General features: G+C 44.7%; 1 protein-coding gene across 1 annotated transcript in view; it reads left to right on the forward strand.

The window, feature by feature from the left end:
* COL11A1 (collagen type XI alpha 1 chain) overlaps window positions 1-27681 on the forward strand; it is a 299743-nt gene that overhangs the window by 41710 nt on the left and 230352 nt on the right. The window lies entirely within an intron of this gene.

The raw sequence follows: 27681 nt of genomic DNA on the forward strand, positions 1-27681 counted from the left end.
TCGTGAAACAACCAGAATGTGCCAGAAGACACGGCAAAGTAATTTTGCTTCATGATGACGCACTATCACACACTTTAAAACCAGTTAAAGACACATTAAAAGATCTTGCCTGGCAAGTATTAACCTACCCGTCATATTCACCAGACCTGCTCCTTCAGATGACCACTTGTTCCGATGGATGGATAGCACATGTACTTTCTGAACAGCACTTCAAACGCACGAAGAAGTGGAAAATTTGGTCTCTGAGTGGTTTGCCTCAAAACAAGAAAAGTTCTATTGGGACGGTATCCACAAATTACTTGAAAGATGGGGGAAATGTGTAGCTAGTGATAGACATTACTTTCCATAAAGCACTTTTGATGTTTCTCTTGAAATTATCGTGTTTTCTTTGATTACAAAACCCGCCATTATTAACTGATACGTCTAGTAGAGCTTTCATTTCCTTTTTAAAAAATGTAAACCTACTCAAGACTCACATAAATCTATGTAAGTAAAAACCCCTTTAAAAATGTTACTTCAAGTCTTTAAATCACTTGATAAGACATACTGAATTTATTCAGTCTTTTAGAAAAAAAATTGTTTGGAATGTTGTGGAATTATTGTGCTATGGCATATGACCTTTCTCCCCATTCTACAAAATATTGACACCAAATGAATTTTTACAAAAAGAAAACCTGGCCAGTCTTAGTAGACTCAAACCCGTGTCTTCCAGTGACTGAGTTATGAATTCAGCCTCCGGTTCAACGCCCTCCGTGGCTGCTTTTAGCTCGCCTGCGAGTGTGCTGTTTATTTTCACATGCAGGGCAAACTAAGTATTCAGACTACTATCATTCCCAGAAAAAAAAATGAATATGCAGATGTGAATAATGAATAAGAGTCTAAACACAGGGCACCTTTGGACAGGAACACTGTCTCTCCACAAACAAAGATGGTAAAGGTGGTCAGGTATGTATACAGGGAACAGCAGTTCTTTCAGAGTCTGCACAGTTTCTCTCTCTACTCCCGTGAATAGGGCCATTCATTCCAGCAGGCCCTGTGTGTATGTGTGTGTGTGCGTGTGTGTGTGCGTGTGTGTGTGTATGTGAGTTTTGGAAAGCTCGCTGTCCTAGCTGAGCCCAGCTGCATGTAGCAAATGTTTGGAGATGTCTAAATGTGTATAATTCCATTCAGTACCTTTCTAATGAAATAATTCAGCCCAATGTGTGAAAACAGGAACAGAGAAAAAAAAGAGCAAATCAAGCATGATAGGAATTCTATTCAAAGTAAAATATAAAATAATATAGAATGGCCAGGGAGAGAGAGGTTTAGATTAATGTTATATTCTTATTTTATTGAAAAATAAAAAGCTTCTCACTTGAATACTTCAGAAAGCAAGAGCTGTCAAGAAGTGAGCAATAAACCAGATATTTCTACGGTAGGATATTTCTCCTGAGATTACAGCTCATGGTTAAGCCACCTGATTTGTTTCTTCCTCACATCGTGATGTATCAGCCATCATATGAAGCTATGAAATTAATTTTTAATTTGATGATTGTATAAAAAAGAGCAAACTATATGAAGAGGAACAGAAAAAATGGATTAGATGATTTATGGGGTATAGTAAAATAATATATTAGCTAGTGAAAATTGTGTTATTTTATTGGGTTGACATGACAATAATATTAAAAACTCAAATCTATAAGGAAGATGTTTAAAATGAACTATCAGAACTTTGAAGCTTATATGGAGAGAAGTAAGAGTCAGGTCCCCGCCCTAGCTGGTTTCGCTCAGTGGATAGAGCGTTGGCCAGCGGACTGAAGTGTCCCGGGTTTGATTCCAGTCAAGGGCACAGGCCAGGGTTGCGGTCTCGATCCCCACTAGGGGGGGTGCAGAAGGCAGCCAATCAATGATTCTCTCTCAACATTGATGTTTCTATCTCTCTCTCTCTCCCTTCCTCTCTGAAATCAATAATATATATATATATATATATATATATATATATTTTTTTTTTTTTTAAAAGAGCTTCAGATCCCTGAAGCTCTAGTTAGACAGTTATTTATGAAGATGGTGGTCTTCAGGGAGGCACTTCTAGGGCTGGGACTCGGCTTTTCCTTTGTAAATTGGCAATCTATACCCATTCCACACACCCCCACTCCCAGCCTCCGGCAACCAATGAGTGAAGAGAATGTGGTAAATATATTATATACACACTGTAATAGCTGATAGCTCAACGTTGAAAATGAAATGTATTTTAATAACTACTGCCTTTATAATTATTCAAAGTGTGTATATACACATTTTGGGACACCCTATATATTATATAGAGAACATGGAATGTTATTCAGCCAGAGAAGGGAAAGAGAAAGAAATCTTGCCATTTGAGACAACATGGATGGATCTTGAGGGCATTATGTTAAGTGAAATAAATCAGACAGAGAAACACAAAAACGATTTAAAAAGTGAACTCATCGATGCAGAAAACTTCAGGAAGTGGTTATGGGATTTAAATCAGTGGATATGGTTTGTGGGGTTTGTTTTGGAGGGGAGAGGAGAGCGGGTATACTGACCAGTTTGGTGAGCAGGCAAATTCCTCCTCCCTGGATACTGAACCTGGGTTTCTTCTCTGGATATTGGGGGACAACTGGTTTTATGAGCAAGGGCTCTATCTATATACATTGCAGATTTCAGAGGGTTCGTTTGTTAGTGTTGCATAGACTGTGCTGAAGAGAGGAAAAGCTTGGGGCAGGAATATGAACGAAGCAGTTTTCCAGGCCTGGGGGCGATGGGGTGGGGGTGGGGGGGTAGTTGATGGGAAGTTGGGCAGAAGAGCATAAAGTTGCAGAAGAAAGACTGAAATTCCAGAAAGGGTTCCTTGAGAAATCATGCTACGATCAGTAAAACATAAAGAACAAAGGGGCTTTGAGATGCCTTTGACCTTCCCCGTCTGAACCCTGTGTGAAGCCCACACTGAGGGCTTCCATACGATGCCGTAGATATTTACAGAGGCTGCTGCTGCAGTGACAATTCACTTTGAAGTCCCTCTCCGTGGCGCAGGGGTGGATGAAAGACCGTCCTGTGATGGTCCCCAGCCAGCGGGCTGGGGATACGGTAAAGCAAAGAGGAATCCTGGGGAATGAGCCTGACTGGGTCTTCAAAGGACCTTTTCTCTGCCTGTTAGAAAGTGTTCATTCTTGATTGCCACCCTCCTAGAAAAACTGTGACGCTCGGGAGTTTTATTTGGAGCAACATGAATGGCTTTACTTTCAATAGTCACAGGCAAATGACAGGTTCTATTTAATTTTTTTATATATCTTTATTTACATAGACTTTGGTGATATCCCTGCTCGCTGTATAATTTGATTTATTTTGGGACATCAGAAAGAATCCACTGAAGTTGCACATGGCAGCCGCCTGCTTGGGCAGCAAAACTGGTAGCACGGAGCAGAACAGTAAATGAAATTCAGTTGAGAAATCGCAGGATGCTTTAGAAGGGAGTTATGGGTATTTTTATCATTGTATACTTTGTCCAAATACAAAAACATTCATTGAAGAATAAGCAAGCCAGTGTTTGGGAATACGTTGCCCCTCATTGACATAAAAGACCTACAAAAGGTGCCACGGATTTAAGTCCTCAGATCTTTTGGGGATGGATACAGAAATGTGCGAACGTGGAGGGGACCGTGCAAATTATTGTCAAATGTAATCATCGATTTCAGAAAAAGAACAGGACCCTTTGTTTGGCAGACTTTGCTAACTCAGTGTCTTCAATAATCATGTTTTCCGTTACCGTTAGGTCTGTGGCATAAAGCTCAGGCAGTAGGACAGGCGTGAGTTCCAATTCTGGTTCCAGCACCAACGTACCATCACTAAGCCTCAGGTTGCCCACTTACACCGTGAGAATCATCATCGTGATGAGGGCGCCTGTTACCGGCGTCCTCAAAGCCCATGGCAAAAATCTCTCCCAGGCGATATTTATTTATTTATTCATTTATTTATTTATTTTACATTAATATTACAGATATCCCCATCCCCCCTCTTTGCCCACCTCCACCCAGTGCCTGCCCCCCTTCCCACTGACCATCGCCTCACCGTTGTCTGTGCCACTGGGTTATGCGTTACATGTTCTTTGTCTCATCGCTTCACCTCCTTTTATCCAGGCCCCACTTCCCCTCCTCCTGACAGCTGTCAGTCTGTTCCGTGTGTCCATGACTCCGATTCTGTTTTGTTCATCAGTGTATTTTGTTCATTAGATTCCACACATAGGTGAGATCATGTGGTATTTGTCTTTCTCTGGCTGACTTCTTTCACTGAGCATCCTAATCTCCAGGTATTTGTTGTTGTTTTTTGTTTTGTTTTTATTTTTCTCATTGGTATTTTGTCTCATTCTCCTTCAGCCCTCATTTTTTAAAAAAATATTTTGACATGGATTTTTTTTTAATATGTCTCCACTGATTTCAGAGAGAGGAAGGGAGAGGGAGAGAGAGAGAGAAAGAGAGAGAGAAACATCAATGATTGGTTGGCTGCCTCCTGCATACCCCCTGCTGGGGATCGAGCCCGCAACCCGGGCATGTGCCCTGACCAGTAATTGAACTGGGGACCTGGTGGGTCTTGGGTCGATGCTCCACCACTGAGCCACATTGCCGGGCCAGACGGGTTTTTAGCCATGGGAAGTTTTCTTTGCAGGCTCTCTTTTTTTAACTGGTTCTTTCACTTTAATTCTGACTCATTAGTTCTTTCCTCAAATATGTTCACCGAACTTCAGATCCGTTCATAGACTCCCTTTATGTGAGTGAACAGTCTGTGTAAAGTCAGTTAGCTTATCTCTGCTCTTAGGGGTCAGAGGATGATTTAACATTGACCTTTCATAGGGCAACCTTATTTCTCCAATTTTGTAATTCCTGGAGGGATGTCTCACACTCCTCTCCATGGGTTTCTCTGCTTGTAGAAATTTTATTTTGTCTTTTGTCCCTCCCCTCACTCCTTCTTCCTTTCCCTCCTCCTGAATTCAGCCAGCAAGGCCTTGCGATGAGAGTGTGGTTCCTACATTTCCCGTCTCCAACTTTTGACCAGAATGATAAAAGCTGAAACCCTGGAAAATAGGGAATGCTGGGAATAGATGTGTGTGGACTTGATTTCTATCATCTAGGTTATGAGTCTGATTTGTAAGTCCCCGACACATTCATAGGTCATGTCACAACTTGAAAAAGTGCATAAAATATCACTTTGATAACTTAGCGGATAGATCTCATATAAACGGACAGAAACAGCTCTTGGCTTGGGACAGTCTGATGACCTCTGACCTTCGGAGGTGAGGTGCATTCTGGACCGTTGCCTTTCACGGTGTGGTAAGCTGCCGTCAGAGTTTAAATAAACTGCTCAAATGAGATGGAATGTTTCCAATAAGTTACCAAAAATTGCTGCATTCTTGGGGGACTCTGGCTCCATTCCCATCAATTTAATCAACCCCAAGAGCCCCACAGTTCCTCCAGCCTAGGAAATGCTTTGGTTGTTGCTGATATGTTTGTTGTTGTTGTTTAAAGAGAGACTTACTTTGGATGGGGAGAAAACGGAAGGGCCGTTGCCCCGATGCTCCTTTCTCTCTAATACATACATACGTCATGAAGGACGATACTCTGCCATCTTCATCCCCTGGCGGTGCAGGGAACCGTGATGGATCAGACTGCGTTTTTTCCAATACGTTACATTTTAATCCTATTTCCGGAGGGCATGCGGACGTCAGCTTAGGGGTGTGCTCCGGGCATTCGCTTTCGTAAGAGAAGTGCGTTCTCCTTGATGGTCCCTTATGTCCCTTCTGCCTGTCTGCCCTGAGCTCACTGCTTGGTTTATGAGACTGATTTGAAAATTGCCTTGCGTTTTTCATCCCTAAAAATCACTCCTCCGTTCTGTATAATCCTTAGGCATTTTGACCGGCCCACTGTAATTTTCTCCTGATTATTCTGCTTCTTCGCTGGAGATTTGTACATTAAATTGTTAGTTACTAAATATTAGTCTGAAACAAGGCATGACACTTCAGATATAGCAAAGGTAAATTACGGCATTCGGCACTATTACAAGGTGCGCTGCTATTTTTACGGTAACCTTACCCACTCTCTAACCACAAATAAGTATTTGTCTAGTATGGGTGTCGTTCGAAGGAAATTATGTTGCAGCTTGTAATTACTTCCACTGAAACCTATCTGCGCAGACCTAGACCCTGCCCTGCCTGGAATGCATGGGGCGGGGGGGGGGTGGTGTTTTCTTTGAGCTGATTAAAGCCGTGGTCTTGACTTTGGTCCTTTAAGAAGAAATCACCAGTAGCTGTACTGTGGGATCAATGAGTCTCGCTGTGTTTCCCTGGAAAATGAAGAGCCTGTGAGGTGGCAGTTCAGACAGAGAGGATGGTAGCAAGCTCTGGGGTTCCCTGAGGGGTGCTGCCATGGGTACCAGGACTCCTGGGTGTTCCCTCCCACTCCCTCGCTCTCTTTCTTGCACACACACAAGCACACACACACGCACACACACGAGCACACACACAAGCACACACACACGCACACACACAAGCACACACACACGCACACACACAAGCACACACACAAGCACACACACAAGCACACACACGCACACACACAGCCTTTGTAAAGTAGGATTCGAAATTACCTGAACTATTACTGGGAGGACACCCCGCTGCCCCATCGTTAATTCTTCACATTAAACTGAGATTTCTCAGTAGAATAACTGGACTTCCAAAAGGACGGTGAAGCCCTGTGTTCTGTGCACACCCCTCTCGCTGCCCCCCGCCCCCTCGCCCCCCCACCCCCCGCCTATTCGCCAAGCCTTTGTGCTGCCCAGCCCTTTGCTGTTCACAGAACCATTCCGCACGCGGGTTGTTTCTGCGCTGGGGGCGCCGGTACACGCTTCCCTCTCCACCCGAATCCCGAGGCCTCTCTCGTTCCCAGACCACCTGCTTCGTACAGTGCTCTCTCCTGCTCCGGGAGAAAGGACTCTCCCTCCTCGCTCCCAGCCTTGTGTTGGTCTCCTTTTGCCATGGCTGTCCCAGTTCGCCCCGTGAAGTGGTCAGACGCCTCCTGCCTTTCCCCCACCTGCACCTTTCCATGAAGCCCCTCGCCTTCCTTACGCACTTGATAGACTCGGCCGGGCAGGTGCCCGCCAGCCCGGGGGACGCAGGTGCCCATGAACTTGCAGAGCCCAGGTGCTCCATCCTTTGGGGATGCTTTCCTCTCCCTCTCTGCTCCCCGCAATGTTCTGTCCTGAAATCAGCTCCTCCTAGTCATTCTTTCCGCTGCCCCCGCCGCGCACCCCCCCTCCAGGGATGTCTCTTTTTCCTACAGGGGGAGCTGTTTGGGGGGTGGAAGACGGAAGGAGCTGATAGTCCAGGTCTGGCTTAGAGTCAGCACTCCCTGAGCCCTGACTCCCGGAGTCTCGCGTCTGGTCCGGGATGCACAGGGAGGCGATGTGCTCCGGTCCGGGATGCACAGACGGGCGATGTGCTCTGGTCCGGGATGCACAGGGAGGCGATGTGCTCTGGTCCGGGATGCACAGGGAGTTGATGTGCTCTGGTCCGGGATGCACAGGGAGGCGGTGTGCTCCGGTCCGGGATGCACAGGGAGGCGATGTGCTCCGGTCCGGGATGCACAGGGAGGCGATGTGCTCCGGTCCGGGATGCACAGGGAGGCGATGTGCTCCGGTCCGGGATGCACAGGGAGGCGATGTGCTCCGGTCCGGGATGCACAGACGGGCGATGTGCTCTGGTCCGGGATGCACAGGGAGGCGATGTGCTCTGGTCCGGGATGCACAGACGGGCGATGTGCTCTGGTCCGGGATGCACAGACGGGCGATGTGCTCTGGTCCGGGATGCACAGGGAGGCGATGTGCTCTGGTCCGGGATGCACAGGGAGGCGATGTGCTCTGGTCCGGGATGCACAGGGAGGCGATGTGCTCTGGTCCATGATGCACAGGGAGGCGATGTGCTCTGGTCCGGGATGCACAGGGAGGCGATGTGCTCCGGTCCGGGATGCACAGACGGGCGATGTGCTCCGGTCCGGGATGCACAGGGAGGTGATGTGCTCCGGTCCGGGATGCACAGACGGGCGATGTGCTCCGGTCCGGGATGCACAGACGGGCGATGTGCTCCGGTCCGGGATGCACAGGGAGGCGATGTGCTCTGGTCCGGGATGCACAGGGAGGCGATGTGCTCTGGTCCGGGATGCACAGACGGGCGATGTGCTCTGGTCCGGGATGCACAGGGAGGCGTTGTGCTCTGGTCCGGGATGCACAGGGAGTTGATGTGCTCTGGTCCGGGATGCACAGGGAGGCGGTGTGCTCCGGTCCGGGATGCACAGGGAGGCGATGTGCTCTGGTCCGGGATGCACAGGGAGTTGATGTGCTCTGGTCCGGGATGCACAGGGAGGCGGTGTGCTCCGGTCCGGGATGCACAGGGAGGCGATGTGCTCCGGTCCGGGATGCACAGGGAGGCGATGTGCTCTGGTCCGGGATGCACAGGGAGGCGATGTGCTCTGGTCCGGGATGCACAGACGGGCGATGTGCTCCGGTCCGGGATGCACAGACGGGCGATGTGCTCCGGTCCGGGATGCACAGACGGGCGATGTGCTCCGGTCCGGGATGCACAGACGGGCGATGTGCTCTGGTCCGGGATGCACAGGGAGGCGATGTGCTCTGGTCCGGGATGCACAGGGAGTTGATGTGCTCTGGTCCGGGATGCACAGGGAGGCGGTGTGCTCCGGTCCGGGATGCACAGGGAGGCGATGTGCTCCGGTCCGGGATGCACAGGGAGGCGATGTGCTCTGGTCCGGGATGCACAGGGAGGCGATGTGCTCTGGTCCGGGATGCACAGACGGGCGATGTGCTCCGGTCCGGGATGCACAGACGGGCGATGTGCTCCGGTCCGGGATGCACAGACGGGCGATGTGCTCCGGTCCGGGATGCACAGACGGGCGATGTGCTCTGGTCCGGGATGCACAGACGGGCGATGTGCTCCGGTCCGGGATGCACAGACGGGCGATGTGCTCTGGTCCGGGATGCACAGGGAGGCGATGTGCTCTGGTCCGGGATGCACAGACGGGCGATGTGCTCTGGTCCGGGATGCACAGGGAGGCGATGTGCTCCGGTCCGGGATGCACAGGGAGGCGATGTGCTCTGGTCCGGGATGCACAGACGGGCGATGTGCTCTGGTCCGGGATGCACAGGGAGGCGATGTGCTCTGGTCCGGGATGCACAGACGGGCGATGTGCTCCGGTCCGGGATGCACAGACGGGCGATGTGCTCCGGTCCGGGATGCACAGGGAGGCGATGTGCTCCGGTCCGGGATGCACAGGGAGGCGATGTGCTCTGGTCCGGGATGCACAGACGGGCGATGTGCTCCGGTCCGGGATGCACAGAGAGGCGATGTGCTCTGGTCCGGGATGCACAGGGAGGCGTTGTGCTCTGGTCCATGATGCACAGAGAGGCGATGTGCTCCGGTCCGGGATGCACAGGGAGGCGATGTGCTCCGGTCCGGGATGCACAGGGAGGCAATGTGCTCTGGTCCGGGATGCACAGGGAGGCGTTGTGCTCCTGGGGACGGGGCGTAAGTGGACAGGTGGAACAGAGACTCGGGCCTCTGGCTCTCCATCACGAGGTAGGGTTCAGAGCTCCTTAAATCACTCAGAGTTCTCCATTTCCAGATCTCTAAATCACTGAATCTGTCCCCAGGTCTCCATGATCCCGGCTACTGGCAATGGAAAAAGCCATACTGGAAAATGGACCGTTCATTATCTGCTGGAGCTCAGTTCTGCTCTTTGAGAAACAGTTTTGACGTTTTGGCCCACGTTCTCAATTTGAGTTGGATAAGCAAGTTTCTTGGTCTTTCCTCTGAGCCTTCAGCCTCATCCCCACGTCTTTTTAAAAGGAATGCATCTTCATGGTTGAAAGTATCACAGATGCCCCACTTCCCCCATCGGCCTCCTCTCCTCCCCCCCCCACACCCGGCCTTCACCGCACTGTTGTCTGTGTCCATGGGTTTGCACATGTGCATACACGTTCTCTGGTTAACGTGTTCCTGCCCCCACCCTTCCCTCAGAGAATCCTGTCTGTTCCCTGCTTCCATGCCTCTGTCTGGGTCTGTTTTGTTTGTCACTTTATTTTGTTCATTAGATTCCGCATGTGAGTGAGATCACGTGATGCTTGTCTTTCTCTGGCTGGCTTATTTAAGGGCAGTGACGTATCCTGTAAGAGTTGAGCTTGCTTGAGATGTCTCTTACTTTAACTGTCATGTGGCAAGGACTTGAAGATTATTGTCATTTAATGGCTGCCTGTTATTTTCCAGGAAAATATTACAAGTATTTGCAATGTTCCAATTATTTGTCAGGCAAATAATACAATTATTGGCTCTGCTTCTGCCATAACAGTGTGGGAGGGTTTTAGTGGAGAGGGACGAGAGGCTCACAGTGTCAGTGGCTTCCCCAAAGGTACTCAGTAAAGGTAGCGGGACAGGCTGTTGAAGGTCTCCCATCTGGCCTCAGGGGACATGAGCTCAAATTCTGAGTGTATCACCTCTCAAGGAGGTGATCTTGCTGAATTTGCTTAGAGGTCAGATGATTGCGAGCAAAAGCTTTCCTGAAGCAAGAAAAATACATTAATTAATTTAAAAAATATCAGTGCTTCAGTTTAAAAGAACACATCAACCCCTAGGAAGGACAAGAAGCAGTTATTTTAGTGAAAAATGTAGACTTCGGTTTTGCTTTTTAAAGAAAGTATCAGATGAATCATCCCCATATGTGCTGATGGTGCCGGTTACTCAAGCATTCGTCTTCCTGCTCTTGATTCTGGGGTTTCATTCCCTGGAATTCTAATGGAAAAAGCCTGGGCTCACATGAAGACAGGGCATTCTTTGGAAATGCCAAAACTCCAAAGAGGGAATATACTGTTACCCTTCCAGTAGCAATTAGTGGGTTTGTGAAACACACATGTCAAAGAAGAGCTTGCTTATGGACTCAGAGCGATGACATAGACTTAGAAACATGAGGAAGGATTGAAAAAAATCCCTGGTGTTCACCTTAAAATGGGGGCAAGCAAAAGATACAACTTAGGATTTCCAGGAAGCTCATTCTCTGTCTTCCTCTCCTTTTTCCTCTCACTTCTTCCTAATGTGTTGTTAAGTGGTTCCATTTTTGCCTGTTGTTGCAGGGGTCCTCAAAGTACGGCCCGCGGGCCACATGCAGCCCGCCGAGGACATTGATCCGGCCCACCGGGTGCCGCTGCCTGTCCTGCTTAGCAGCCGACTCGTCCCGGGCCCGCAGTGCGCATAGGAATTTGTTCATAGTTTTTTTTTAAACTATAGTCCAGCCCTCCAACGGTCTGAGGGACAGTGAACTGGCCCCCTGTTTAAAAGTTTGAGGACCCCTGGTATAGAGCATATGTTGTGGCATTTCCAATGGTCAGACAAGGGTCTCTGCTCAACTCGTTTAAAGCCAAAGGGGATCTGCTGTATCATGTACTGAAAATGGGGATGGGGAGTGGGGGCTTGAATTAAGGGTTGGAAGGATGTCATCAGGGGCCAGGCCTTGGCCTTGGCTGGCTTGCCCTCATTCTCACCAGCCACACCAGGCTACCTGCTGGGAAGCCTGGCGGGTGGGGGGAACACTGTTTCTCTCCCAACAGTTACAGCAAAAACCTCATCCTGTCATATATTGTCTCCAGTGGGGCAGGGGTGTCCCTGAAGGAATCACTGGGTCCAGGGGCATGCAGTGCTTTTACTGCAAGACCGGTGGCCCATCCTGAAGCCGGCAGAGAAGTCAGTGGAGGATGAAGGAGAAAAGCGTATATATTGTCACGAGGTACAGGGTGAATGGTGTCAGAACCACAGACGCCCAGCTCGGGAACAGTTAATGAGTTGAAAATGGATCACATAATCCCTCCTCAAGAAACTTCAACCAGTTGACTCCTCCTCTTGGTTTTCTTATTCTGGTTGTAGTATGTATCACAGCTCTCCCAGAGCCCAAACCTCAAAATAGTTTTCACATTTCCTCCTCCCTTGGCCCAATGCTCGAGTTCTGTGGATTTATCTTTCAGGATGTCTTTCGCATCTGCACTTTTCTTTCCATTCTCACTGCCACCATTCAGATTTGGACGATCATTAATTCTTGCCCAGACAGTTGCTTTTTTCCTCCTAATTGATCTTCCAGCCTTCAGTTTCACAAGCTTTTATGTATTTATACCAAATTGTATTTCATTTTGTTTCTTACTCATGTTTCTATGATTTCTCTAACATTTTATTTTGGTTCCTCAGTGCTATCCCAGAAAGACCATAGACCTCCCTGCAATTTCTACCTGGTGTCCAGGAATTTTATTTTTTAACTATTTTTGCTTATGAATTGTTGGCCTGTTTTTGCAAGGAATTGTGGGTAAAAGTTATCTAAAACTGAATTGAATTCAGTGCAAATGCTCTGAACTTCCTCACCACTTTAAAATTCCATCAGTAAATAAATGTTACCCGATTAAAATTTTAGAGCCACATAGTATGTATGTATGTATGTTGTATTTTTTGTTTTGTTTTGTTTTGCTTAAGAAAAACTATCTGACTGGGTGTTAGTTGAAGGAAATACTGGAGGCAGAAGGACCAGTTGGAAGGCTACTAGCTTTATACAAGCGTGATGTGATAAGGTATATTTAAAAAGGGAGTGGGGACTGGGAATAAAAAGGAAGGCAGATTGATGTCCGGCTGGTTGGGCTCAGTGGTTGAACTTTTCTACCCGTGAACCAGGTCACCTGGTTTGATTCCCGGTCAGGACATATACTCAGGTTGCAGACTGGATCCCTAGTAGAGGGCATGCAGGAGGCAGCTCATCAGTGATTCTCTCTCATCCTTGATGTTTCTATTCCTCTCTCCCTCTCCTTTTCTCTCTCTCTGAAAATCAATAAAAGACATACTTTGAAACAAGGAAGACAGATTGAAAGAGAGAACTGTTTCACCTCTCAGTTTCACCATGAGGCCCATCTTTCTCTCTTTCTCTCTGCTTGAATAACAACAGTAGCCAGGTCATAGCAAATCTTCAGGAAGACCATGAATGCTGTTGAACACTCCACCATGTCCCCTTTGCTACTTTCTTGGTTATGGGCTCTCAGTGGGCTGATGGTCTGTTTTTTTGTGTGTGGACTGTTAGAACCAGCTCAGCTTAGGATGCCTGGGAATTACTGACCCTTTAAGAAGATTGGCAGGTGGGAGGTAGGTCACAATTCTTCATCTCTGGTAAGGGCAGCTCTGAAGTGTGATGGATCTGAGCTGTTTCTAGAGTTTGCTTGAAATATTGGGTCAAAGATACCTTTCATAGGACTTGGTTGATATCACACCTTTCCATGGCCTCCCTCCCTTCTCATTCTTCTAGCAGGTTCTTTCTACCCCATGTGGAATCTTCTCGGGGTGTGATTCTAGGGAACCCAACATACACGCAAGGACTAACTACCTTATTTTAAGCTAAGAGGGCAACACAGAAGCTCAAGGATTAAGAATGAGAGGCCCCAGGTTAAGAATCTAGGTGTGAGAAATCAAAGGTAGGTGGAAGAGAATGCAGGCACTAAGATAAACCTCTGTAATTGTGTTATTTCTTACCTGGAAGTGAGAATTAATCAGAAAATGACCTAAAATGTGGTACAGCTACATTTCCAGTGAATTAAAAGAGAGCACCTTCCTCACTCGAGCCAAACATCACAGAGCAGTATTTTACACTGGTGTGTACTTTGGCTTACAATGTAAGGTTATAATTTATTCTCTTTGGTCTACATCCCAGTATTCACAGCCATGTCCAGCGTACCTGACTGAAGAGTATTGTTGGCCAGATTCTTAGGAAGAAATCTTTACTGAAACCATTAGAAAAAAGTGACGATGCTTTCCAGAAGCTCAGGATTAGCACGACCACGCAGCTGATCTGTTGATTCTCTGAGAAGGGTTCACCCTCCTCTCCCCGACGCAAAAGCCTTTCTACGTTCTCCAGCCAAGACTGCCTCGAGCTGTTGGTTGGCTGGAGTCTTATTTGTATGAATAGAGAGTAAATGTGCGGATAGTTTACTGATGTGAAAATGGCCCGAAGTCTCAGGTCTTAAACAGCAACAAGGGGTTAAGCCTTCGATTCAATTCTTGAGGCATTTTGGTCATCTATTTTGTTTTCAAAATTATTCCAAAGCCCTATCCCAAAATTTCCTAACGTATTTTCAAAATTTATCAGAAAGAGAAGTATGTTCATCACTATTTCATTATACTTGTATATTTTATTTTCCATAAGTGGCATGTTTTATAGAATAGATCTAAGCTATTCAGATGTCTTGAATGAGAAGTTTCATGAATGTCTGTTTCCTGTTTCCTGAATTTGCTTATACTGAATGTAGGCTCAGGAGTGGTGTGTGTGTGTGTGTGTGTGTGTGTGTGTGTGTGTGTGTGTATTATTCATTCCTAGTCCCCTAGTTCTAGTAGATTTGCCTCTCTGTCCTGAGAGTTCCCAGAGTAGTACTCTACTCAAAAGAATATTCTCCTCGTTAGTTAAAAAAAAATACACCCAAAATAGTAGTTTTATAAACTTTTATTTTTCTGTTAGACTGTGAACCCCTTGATGGCAGGAACCATGACTTATTCATCTTTGCATTCCCTGGTGAGAATGTGGGCACATAGAAGATGCTCAACAAATGTTTGTGGAATGAATGAATACACAGCCTATGTGTAGACAGCTCCAAATAGTTAGTCTTCCCCCCACGGCCCATGGTACCCCCAGGAGAAAAGAAATTGGATTAGGACAGTGGGTTCCAAGAATTTGACTTCTCAATGTCCGGCTTGTCTCCTCCCTGAGAATATGAGCAAAATATCTGAGGGAAACACAGAGAAAGAAGTGTGGCTTTTTTTCCTTCTTTTTCAGTCTATGGAGCGGACTGTATCCACTAAAAAAAATACGTGGCACGGCAACTTCAAGAGGCGACCTGCTCAATTTTTATCCCTTTCCATAATCTTTTTGGTAATTAAAAATCATTGCTCTTATTTCCATTTCGTGTTGTAAAAGGTTAGTTTATTTCCAATAGTAGGTGTTATATAAATACAATGAGCAAATAAACATAACACATTACAGGGTCAATGTAAAACCGTAGTGAAGTGATTGGGCAAGGTTAACGAAAGCAATCTGGAAGTTTATTATTATTAATATGTTTTTATTGATTTCAGAGAAAGGGAGAGGGATAGAGAGAAACATCAATGATGGGAGAGAATCATTGATTGGCTGCCTCCTGCACTTCCCCTACTGGGAATCGAGCCCACAACCTGGATGTGCCCTAATCTGGAATCCAACCATGACCTCCTGGTTCATAGCAGTGCTCAACCCCTGAGCCACGCTGGCCAGGCCGTATGGAAGTTTTAAACACTGGAATTCTGACTTCTAGCCCACTGCATTTTCCAGTTAACTACAGTCCTATTTGCTTCACCTTTCTTGGATTTGAACTTGCTTTGTTCAATGTAAATACTCACTTAAATACGCAATACATTGGTGTATAAAGGATGCCCTTATTCCTCGATTTACGCTGGTAGAATTTTACCGGGACCTAGAGTGTTAGTTACCTGTCTATCCAGGCTTTTTTATACTGACTCTCCTTGTGCTGCTTTTCCAGGCTGTTGAATTAAAGTGATCCCTAGCCTTGGGCCAAGGTCTCACTAAGTATGCTAAGCAAAATTACACATTTTGGGTGAAGGTACTTAATAAATAAATAAGAGCAGGGCAAAACCATAGAATCAAAAAGTGGAAGTAACGGTAAAAGGAATAAAAATTTTAAAGCTAAAAAATATTCATTGAATTTAGTGGGTTGTATTTCATTTCTGAATGAGAGAGTTAGGCATGTGGTAGAAGTAATTGCAATAATATAATTTATTAACGTATAGCTATGTTATTTACATATTCCAGACTTTCTTAAAAGTATTTCATTATTTTCAGTATGGTATATAATTAAATGTAATTTAATTATCCTGTTTTTGTGAGATGTCTTATAAAATTAATATAAACATCTTTCTTTGTGGACTATATATTTCAATTTTGTTTTTAAAATTTGGTATATGAACACGTATTTAAAAAGGTTTTTTAGTACCCTTTATGCTCCAAGCATTGTCTTGGCTTAGAGAATACATAGCCTTTGCCTCGAGAATCTACAGTCAGTGAGTGAAAATGAGAAGTAAGTAGGTGATAACAGTGCCCCATGTGGAGTTGTGATGTGAAGGCAGAGAGAACGGGCACCTCAACCAGATCGTAAAAACGCTGGGAGAGCTTAGCCAGTCCTGTGAACTGCATCTTGAAAGAGAAGTTAGCCATGTCTAGTGGGGTTGGAGTTTGGATCTGGGAAGTGATTCTCCACAAAGAAGCTGCAGGGTCTGAAGGGCCGTGGCTGAGAGGAGTTGTGGGCGTCAGCATCAGAGAAGTGCAGCTAATGGAGCAGGACTGAGACCTGGAGGGGCCAGTCACTAAGAGCCTCCTATACCTGCTAAGGTCGGAACTTCATTTTAAGGCTGCCGTGTCCATTGAATGACTGGGTGCAGGTGGTATGACATGGTCCACGTTCCTTTTTATTTATTTGTTTAAAATTTTATTGGCTTTAGAGAGAGAGGGAGAGAGAAACATCGATTTGTTGTCCGTTTATTTATGCATCATTGGCTGATTCTTGTATGTCGCCTGGCCGGGGATGGAACCCACAACCTTGGCTTATCGGGACGACGCTGTAACCCTGAGCTACCCAGGGCTCTGTTTTTCTTCTTCTTTTTTTTTTTTTTTAAATATATTTTATTGATTTTTTACAGAGAGGAAGGGAGAGGGATAGAGAGCCAGAAACATGGATGAGAGAGAAACATGGATCAGCCGCCTCCTGCACACCCCCCACTGGGGATGTGCCCGCAACCAAGGTACATGCCCTTGACGGGAATCGAACCCGGGACCCTTCAGTCTGCAGGCTGACGCCCTATCTACTGAGCCAAACCGGTTTCGGCTCCGTTTTTTCTTCTTAAAAGAACTCCTCGGGGCATGGGAAGAGTAGAAGCAGGGCCAAAGCCCTATTTAGCAAAGAGTAGCAACTCAACCAAATTGGTGGTGTTAGGAAGGAGAGAAGTGGATGAACGGAAGTGCGAAGAACATAGAACCTCCACAGTTTGGCGCCTAGCTGAGTGTCGGTGGTGAGGCGCGCATTTTCACCTCAGGAAATGAATCTGTGCAGGTGCCACTCATTGAGATGAGGAATGAACAGCGGTGAGAGTGGAAGGCGTGCGCTCACTTCGGCAGCACGTACACAAAACGTAAGATGATTTCAGCTTTTGCAAATGTTAAATTTAAAGGCTTTTGGGGGGACATTTAAGTGAAAAGCTCAGGTAAGCAATTTTACTGGAAAAACTGAAGTTATCTCATTCTCCTTTTGGGTGATTGGTTTAGGGTAGAAGACGCACCCAAGTTCTTACCGGTTAAATGTAATGGGAAGGGCTGGGGCCTCCTGAAAGACCCCTTTCCTTAATAAGAAGGAGGAAATTCCTAAGGAGCAGCCTTTCCCCTTCTTCTCTGTCTGAACATTGATTCACCGGGACCTGATGCTTGGACAGCAGGCAGATGCTTTGGACCATAACAGGAAAGCAAGGAACTGCACCCAGGGGAACCAGGTCCCTGATATTATTCAGCTACTGGACTCACTGACTCTCCACCATCCAACTATGGACCTTTTAAACGATGAGGTCATAAAAGCGCTCTTTGAGCAATTTTCTCTCATCTGCAGCTGAGAGAGCATTTTAACTTGAAGATTGAGATGCAATTTGAAGATAATTCAGCGGAGTATAGGTAGCTCTTTACAAAGCTGAATTGTGATTAAAAGGGAAGAGATGCCGTTATTTAGATGTGGCATCAAGGGCGTTTTCTTTTATAAGGGAGAGACTTAAGAAGATCTAATTTGGAAACAGCCCAACTGCCCATCAGCAGATGAGGGGTAAAAAAGCTGTGGCACATTTCCACCATGGAATACTATGCAGCGGTAAAAAAGAAGGAACTCTTACCATTTACAGCAGCATGGAGGGACCTGGAGAGTATTGTGCTAAGTGAAATAAGCCAGTCAGAGAAAGACAAGTATCCCAGGATCTCACTCCTATGTGGAACCTAACGAACAACATAAACAGATGAACAACATAGATCCAGAGACACAGAAGCATGGAACAGACTGCCGGATTTCAGAGAGAGGGGGGTGGGTGTGGGTGGAGTGATTAACCAGGGAACTTGTATGCGTATATGCATAGCTCCTACACAGGCAGTACAGTGGCGAAGGCCTGGGAGGGGCGGGTGCAGGTTGGAACTGTCAGTGGGGGGGAAAAAAACTAACGAAGGGGACATCTGTAATACTTTTAACAATAAAGATAACTTTTTAAAAAAGATCTAAATATTAACAATACAGACAGATTACAGCGGAGACAGAAATCCAAGGCAAGAGCGTAATTGGATGGAGCTGGTTGAGGGGGAAAAGGCTTTGGAGGAGGGAAGTCCTTCCTCTCTGACAGCAGGCAGGGTGCAGGCGGGCGAGTGTGCGTTTCACTGCGGGGACATCTTACTGCTTGCATTCCGTTTCCTTCACAACTCCCTGTATTGCTTTTATTTTGCTCAGCAACCGGAGTAGTTTTATATCATCCTGGTCGAGATTATCTGGAATCTCTCTCTTTCAATCAGCAGAAGAGAATGCCCCCCAGAAAAAGGTAGAGGGTCACCCACATGCAGATGCCCAGGTGGGGGCGTGCCCACAGGTGGAATGAGACTGGCAGCAGCTGACTGTGCCCGTCCGTTGTCAGAATCTGATCTCTGGTGGCCAGCCGGTGTCTCGAGACACACTCTTCTGGGGAACCCAGGAGTCAAATTGGTACCAGCTGAGGAGATAGAAAGTGGGCGTTAGGCCACTTCCAATACGCAGATAACAGAAAAGGACAAATTCTGAGCTGAAGAGAAGAAAACGGAGGCACCCAAAAGCTATTTGATAGTTGTTTTGAAAGACACAACCGAAGAGGTTTGCATTTGCAGCCTCAAAGCCCAAAAAGTGTTCTCTCATTACCCTCAAGCGAGGCATGGAAACGTTTCCCGGCTGCAGAGGCAGCATACCGAGAAACCTCCGTCCGTTACGTACAGTTTCCATGCCTGACATTCTGCACTGAGCTCTCTCCCAACTGGATGGCGCCGAGGGATGGAACCCAAGCTCCATCGCTGTAGTGAGCTTGAGTCCATGGTGCAGTACTTGCTGTCCCCAAAGTTATGGTTGACATTGAACTCTTACTGAGCATTGAAAATGAGAATTCATTCTTAAGTGGAACAATAGGGTGGCGATATGGGTTTTCGTTTAGAAATCTACCTCCCCTATAAGATTCTGTATGAAATTCATGCCTTTAACATTATTTCCAGATGTACTTTTGGCTAACGGTTTATTTTTTTATTTAGCTAGACTTGTTTCTTACACCAGGAGAAGGATGATGTATTACAGAACAGAACCATTTTTGAGGCTGAAGGTTGAAATCAGAGAGACTCAGGATTACATGTATAAGAGAGTTCCCGTTCTGAAATGATATGGCGTGCAAGAATAATAACGACTCCACCCGTCGCTAAATTTCTTCAACGGCATGCCAAAAAATATCAAGAATAAATTAATCGTCCCTTGCTTTGTGTGTTCTGAAAGTAATGGGAATCCATCCATGAAGTCATACATCTTTCAAAAAGTGATTAAACAGGTAAAAAAGAACTGGCGAGTGCTCAAAAAATGCCTTATTTAGTGTTTGGGCCAAACTGTACGATTTTTCAAGCTATGTTCAGTGTCCATTTCAATGCTCTGGTGGACGGAGACGGATTCTATTTGTTCAGCTGGAAGATGTTCCTCTTGGCATGACACCCACTTGACAAAGGCAATGAGAGAAAGTGAAAACATTTTGAACATTTTGAGTGTAAGGAAGTAATATCCTAAGACAATATAGAGTATATTTTATAAGAAATTAAATGTTTTCTGTATTTTTATGTTTCTGAGAACAATATTTAAATTCGCTAATTGACTGAATAGTTGAAAAGTATTTGATTTCGCTGTGAGTGAGGCACCAGTCGTTATACATTGCAAATGCTTTTCCTCCTGCTTCTCTTGTTGCCTTCCCCTTGTGCTTCTATTTTTATAACCTAAGTTACTGGGACGTGAAATAAATTGTCATTACTAAGTCAGTGACACCAGGCTGCAAAACAAATAAACGAATAAAAGCTTGTGTGACACATTTAAAAAAATTGGTAACATTTTAAAATTATATTTCCATTTTATAAAAGTTACAGGCACTGAAAAAATGCAAAATTCTGAATAAGATAATAAAAAATAAAACAATATCTTTAATCATCTCACTACCTAAAGAGTAATAGTAATACATATTTTTTCAAACTTTCACTTTATCAATAGACCTTCAAAATGAAAACGTTTGGTGTAGTACTTTAACGTAGTTAGTAGTACATTATTTCTGTAAAAATTATATGACAGTATTATATATAACATACACTTCCTTTTCTTGGCTGTGTAATATTCTGCTTAGCGAATACAGACTGATCATACTCTTTCACCATCATAAGTATTATTGATGATGTTTTATAATAGTGGCATGTCATCTCTGATAGCTCCCTCGAACCAGTGAAATACGTATTGAAGAGCTATTCTGTGCTAAGCGCAGAGCTGTGAAGACACAGCTCCTACATCAGGAAGAGTATAGCATGATGGAGAAGATAGCAAACAAGCACATGGTTCATCTGAGATTGTGGAAGACTGATAAGACCCCGAGAGCCACTGGAGTTACCTTTGTAACTGAGAAGTTTGTACCCGGACTGAGGTTCACACCTGGGAGTATACCTGTACAGGACAGGTGTTACCGGCATGTCAAACCCTACTTTTCCTATCATGCGAGAATAAGCTAAGTCACCGTAGAATAGGAAAAGGCTCATGTACTTTCCTGTATCTGACATCTGATGGCAGAATATCAGCTCTGCCCGGCCGGCATGGCTCAGTGGTTTAGCATCAACCTATGAACCAGGAGGTTGTGGTTCTATTCCTGGTCAGGGCACGTGCTCAGATTGCGGGCTCACTCCCAGTGTGGGGTGTGCAGGAGGCAGCCTGTCAATGATTCTCTCTCATGATTGATGTTTCTCTCTCTCCCTTTCTCTCTGAAATCAATAAAAACATATTTTAAAAATACCTATCAGCTCCCTGAGAGCAAGAACCTTAAACAATTCCTTGTACAAAGTTGTCCAATAAAAATGCACATTAACCCTGTATGGAAAAAAATCAGTCCCTGTTCCAATAAGCCATTCAGACACTCAGCCTCTGGGCTATGGACTTGGATCTCTCTTAGCATTGCCTACAGTGCTTACGCTGGGATGGCTTAGATACAACAATATTGCAAATGTAGTCCTTATCTGAGGAAAGTAGCATAAAGTAAGTAAAAGTGGCACCTAAGTGGTCTTCTCTCTTCCCCTTCCTCCCCCAATTTAAGAAGTTATATAGGATTCTACTCAGGGGTCTCTTCCGAATTCCCCAGAACAGCAGGGTATCCAAATGAAGGAGGATTCCAGGAGTCCTACCCATTCACCTGGAAGACTGCTGCCTTCGCACAGAGAACGAATGTCTTTCCTGAGTGTATTTCGTGCTGCTGTTCAAAGGACTGCAATTCCTGATAAGGATTTAGGCTAACGTGAAAGTTGATTATCAGTTAAAAGGGATGATAGGTGAGCAGAGAACACTGACCTGGAAGAGAATTCTGAGGGTCACTCCGAATTGTGTCATGCAGCCTGGCAGTGTCCGCAGGGGCTGGGTTTCCTATAGACTCATTTTTGGAATCAGTTACGTGATGCTTAGAGGTGGTTCACCTCCCAGGGTTGAAGTGACAGCATGCGCACCAGGGAACATTGTGTCGTGCTATTAATTAGTCAGTCCTCTGTGGGATGTAAGCATTTTCTTGTTGTCACATGAGTCAGTCAAACTGAAAACATTAGTCTATTGAGTGGGTACGTCTCAATGGTGCCATGAAAAAGGTTCGGGCATGTCCTCGCTTTGCAATAGCGACCCCTCCTTTGCTGTTGTGCAGGGATGGCACAAAAGTGTAAAGAACAAAATGACCTTCCCAATGCACCTTCTCCGGTGGGTCTCTTAAGAGGCCAGGTTTTTCGCCCTCCCCGACCTTTCCAAGGCTGATAAACATCTTTTCATCGCTGAAGACTCAGCCAAGTAACCCATCTTCTGAAACTCCTGGTGCTGAAAGGCACCTCTATCAAAACATTTACCTCACTTTGTCATAATTACTGAGTGTCTGTTGCCTGAGTGAGAACATAGGTTCTGCAAGAACAGGGTCAGCAGAAGGTCACTGGATGAAAACATGCCGTTCGCAAGCCTACAGTCTGATATTTTGAAGATGCATTGATATATTAACCAGTCTAGACTTCAGTTTGCTCATGTGTAAAAAAAAAAAAAGAAAAAAGTACATTTCAACTCTAATATCTCATGTGTATAGGATGGATTGTTGGTCAATACAAGTCAACCGTTAATCTGAAAAAGCAGAACTCATGCTCTCCGTTAATCTCTGCTAAACCTTTACTTTTTTATATTTTAAATAGGAAAATAAATGACTTATTTTTTGTAAAGTGGAATCTGTTGTAAAGAATTGATTGAGCTTTACTTTTGGGTTTTGTCATTTTTCTACCCAAATTTCTTACTCTATATCCAAATATGATCAGATATTTCCATTACCAGCATTAATTAGCCCACATCCCCTAGTCTTCTTTGAACAGATATCTAATGACATTATTTACTACTTGGAAATGTGAATGTGGGGATTGTTCTCAGAGTTCTACTTTCCTTCCTTGATTCCAAATAAATCTTTCCTTGTTTCTCAAAGACCTTTGTGTAGCGATAAGAGCTTGTCTTTAGGGGGTTTTGCTTGGCCTGATGCATTATTCTAGATATTTCTGAAAACTCCTCTTCAGAACTTGACCTTATGTCCTGCAAGTCTGAATGGTAAAGAAATCAAATGCAGCCAAAAGCAAGTATATTTGCTCAAGAACATTGAGCTATTTAAGATGCCAGCCTATTTGGGCATGTGTGAAATGCCACAGCAGTTGGCAAGGCTTAATTAAAGCATTGATAGTAAATGGAAGCATTTAGATTTATTTATCACTTGAGGAAATTCATAACTCAGTGGTCATTGAATAAAATTCACGAAAAACAAGCTTAATTCTTTTTTCTTCAGCAACAAAACTGGATAGTTTATTTAAATTTTAAAATCCCTTTGAGATTTCAGCAATCTATGAAACGGATGAATTTGTATTGCCCTTCCTATAAGAGGAATGCATGTAAAGCAATTTTGCCAAGATATGTTGATAACATTGCTAATGGCTACAATTTAATTAAAAAAATAAAAGTTAGAATATAAACAATATCAAACTATATTGCAAACATACACACACACACATCTTCTCTTTCTTTAAAGAACAAAAATGAGCCCTAGCCAGTTGGGCACAGTGGACAGAGTGTAAGCCTGTGGACTGAAGGGTCCCGGGTTTGATTCTGGTCAAGGGCACATGCCTGGGTTTCGGGCTCTGTCCCCAGGAGGGGGCATGCAGGAGGCAGTCGACCCATGATTCTCGCTCATCACTGATGTTTCTATCTCTCTCTCTCCCTCTCCCTTCCTCTCTGAAATCAATAAAAATATATACTTTAAAAAAAGAACAAAAATGAAAACTCTGAAAATGTTAAGTATAATAAAATTATTTTTTTTAGTTTTTTTATCTGGAATACTGTTATATGCCCATTCTACTAAAAAAAAAAAAATTATCATTTAAAAAAATTAAAGTACAGTTGTCCACTGAGGATTTTTAAATAGCACAACTCTTTCCTGATTTCTAGAACATTTTTTTTCTTGTTGTGTATGCTTTGTTCTTAAATAGAGAATATTCTCTATTTAAGAATAAAGCATACACTTATTCTCTAAGAGTTACATTGAACATACTGCCTCTGAACATGCTTTTCTAACTTCCTCAAGAATAATTAAACACAGTCTTAATTTCCAGATTTAAATTGGGCCTACAGTGTCATAAGCTAGGGATATATAATAACAGTCTCATCTGGAAAGAGGAACAAAGATGGAAATAGAATAAGAAAACTCACTAGTATTTTTGAACAAGCTGTCTTTTAACACTTTTTTTGCTATAGGACTATGGCCAAGTTCATCTTTCTGAATTTCTGTCTTCTTATCTCGGTTTGGGAAAGATTATTATAATTACTCCCTGGGGTTCTTACGATGATTCAGTGAGTTAATTCCTTATCTTGAGCAGGAAAACGATCTGACCTGAGGTTGGTGGAATTTATGGTCTGTGCTCTTTTCGTGGGTGGAGCCCATAGAACACGCCCTCTTCCCAAGTAACCAGGCCCTGCCTTGGGGATACTTAAAACCAGCTGCATTCTCAACTTGGTTCTCAGCAGTTTCTATGGCGCAGTCACCGCATCCCTCACCATAGAGGTTGTAGGGTGGGCCAACCTCTCATCAAATCTCAGATATCTCTGCTTTGCAGTGTGGTCCCTGGGGAGTTCTGGATTGCCCCTGGGCCATGCACCATCGCTGGGGAACTAGGGTTGGGAGGCCTCCTTTCTCAACCCTATGAGAAATTTCTAATTTTCCATTGGAAGCACCCCTTTAAAAAAATAATTAAAATTGACTGGATATGTACTCAAAATAGATTAAGACGAAAAATCACTAGAATTAACTTATTGAATCTACATTTAAGGGAACATCCCTTTGGGGATTCCTTACTTTAGAAGTAGTCATTGCATTCTCCAAAACATCACTTAAAACACCAATTAAATTCAGAGAAATGTAGCAATAAAATATTCTCCTCACTTTTCTCCATGACTGCGAGAACACTAAGAGGCATGGCAACATTAAACAGCTGTTAAAAGTTAATGATTTAAATAAGAAATGTCAAATTTAGCTGTATCTTTTATTTATTGAATATTAGGATGGAGTGTTCAGTACTTAATATTCCATAAACATTAGGATATCCCTGACTCTTGTCCAACATTCACATAGTGCTATAGGCTGAATGTTTTGTCCACCCCCAAACTCATATGTTGAAGCCCTAACCTAAAATGGGACTGTATTTGCAGATCGGGCCTTTATGGAGTTAAGTAAGTTAAGTGAAGTCTTCAGGGTGGGGCCCTGATCCAATAAGATTAGTGTCCTTTGAAGAAAAGACACCAGAGAGCCCTTTTGTATGTGTTGCTCCATGTCTCCCTCTGTCTTGAGTGCAACCTCCTGGAGCAGGGAGCAAAGCCCACGTGAAGAAGGCAGCTGTCAGTAAGCCAGGAAGAGTGCTCACCAAGACCAGCTCCCACAACTGTGGGAAATGAATTTCTGTTGTGTATGTCACTCAAGTCCATGGTGTTTTATTATGGCGGCCCAAGTTGAGTAAGGCACGTGGTAGTGACAATTTATTATAACCTTCATAGCAAGATTGATTGTAAGTAATTATGTACCCTATTATGTATAATATTTTATTAGTCATATTGCAGAAAAGTAAAAATGAGCAAAAAAAGAGTTAAAATAGCACTGAATTCCTTAGTGCCTCAATGCTATATAGTAGAAACAATATTGGCTCACAAGAGGTATTCCCTTAAAAAAGTTGTAGTTTTGTTAGGAAAGAAAAAAAAAAAAAAAACACCAGGCAGAAGATAAAATTACAGACCAGTATAAGAAACTAAAATTAGCCCTTGGAAAGTTTTGATGTAGGTGGTCTGCCCTACATATACATAAATATATCTTTCTGTGTTTTTAGCCACTCGTTCAGTTTTTCCTTTTTATTCTTCGTCGCTGAATAGTCCCAGGCTAACAAATACCTTAAAATTGTGTGGGTTCGTCCATTGCTTCTTACTGTTACTGGGGGAAGCAATCTAATTAGACAGTGGCGGGAGGTTATGAAAGATTTAACATATTCTTGCCACCCAGTGGTATTTGGATTTGAAGTGAACTGACTGGGGGAAGTAATGTTCACTCCAATGGAATAGCAACTGGCAAAATGTCAGCACTGTGGCCAATGACTGTGGCCCACAAATAGCTCCTGCCTACCCCCCATATGTGCAAGTGCTAACTGGATGGCGTATTACAAAATGGGCAGATTTCATGACCTTAGTCACGAACTTTGACATGGTTAAAGAAAAAAAGCCAAGTGGTCTAGGCCTTCATGCAAAACATACAATTGGCCCCCGTTTTTAAGGTGGGGTAATATTTGGCTAATCAAAAATGAATAAATAAAGGAAGGCAGACACCCAAGAAGGAATGAGCAAGACAAGTCTGGGGATAGTCTTTAAGAATAATTTTAATGGCAAATATTAATGTTAGCAATACCTTTAATTTGCTCTAGGTGCTTGCCCCCATAGTCCTAATGTTCATTCGTTTCCAGATGAAAAGGAGAATGTTTGTTTCTGGCAACTGTGTTCAAATCTACTCACTGCTCCAAATGATTCCGAATACTTACATTTGAACACTGTCCCCTTTTTTTGGTTTCCAAATACAGGATTTGATTTCATTGGAATGAAACGGAGAACTTGACTTGGTTTTTACGTATGGAAAACTAATTTCTAATGGCGGTCCTCCGTGCGCTGGTGTGCTTGGCGTGTGCCTGAGAATCTGCCAGCTCAGCAGGAAGCGAAACCAGTGAGCGCCTGACGCTCTGAGCTCCTGGGAAACCCACCCCCTCCCTTTGGGGCACAAAAATCCACTCTGACCAGCTTTGGACAGTCATTTCTAAGATCTCCGTCTTGGTCCTTTCATATAGTGGCTATTAGTGTTTTATGATTATCTTAGCATCTCTATTCAAATTTTAAAACTTTGAGAATTCATTTTCCCCTCTCTTCTTTCCACGCCCCCTTTAGCCATCAGGGTATCCATGTGCCCTCACCCTGGCCTTTCTGGGTCACCGTTTGGGTTTTGTCAAGGGCCTCTTGATCCTTGGTTGAGTTCTTCAAATTTATACGTAAACAGCGATGTGGGTCAGAGTAGGACGCTTTGTGTGTTTGCAGAGCGTGTCCCCTCGCCGCATGCGTGCTGGTCTCCTGGCTGTTCCTGGGACACACGCACCCCCTCTTGCTTCAGAGCTCTGGCAGTAACCGTTCTCCTTGGACTAGAATGTTCTTCCTGCGCAGGGCCCTCCCCTCTGGTTCTCTGAGGCTCTCTTCAGTGTCACCTCCACAGGAGCCCCCCTGGCCAGTTGCCTGTCGCCCCACACCAGCTCGTCCGCAGGCTCCCTCTCCTGCTTTGTTTCTTTGTGTTGCTTTCTCTCTTAGCAAGACGAGCTCGGGGTGTATCCACTGGGTGTATTCATCTCATGCATGTTTCCCTGATGGGATGTAGAATGTAAGGCCCCTGATGGCGGGGACTTGGTATTTTTCTGCCAGGGTGTGGAACACTGATACATACTGGGCACTTAGCAAATGTTTATTTATGACTAAGGTACCAATTCATCACACACACACACACACACACACACACACACACACACACACACACACAGATGAGAAAGCTCAGTTCTGGGCTCTATAAGTCCAGGAGTCTCATCAAGAGGCCAGCTCTCCCGCCGGGCCTCGGCTGCTTGGCCGGGGGGA

The sequence above is a fragment of the Plecotus auritus genome (genome assembly GCF_963455305.1).
Source record: "Plecotus auritus genome assembly, chromosome: 12".
Lineage (NCBI taxonomy): Eukaryota > Metazoa > Chordata > Mammalia > Chiroptera > Vespertilionidae > Plecotus > Plecotus auritus.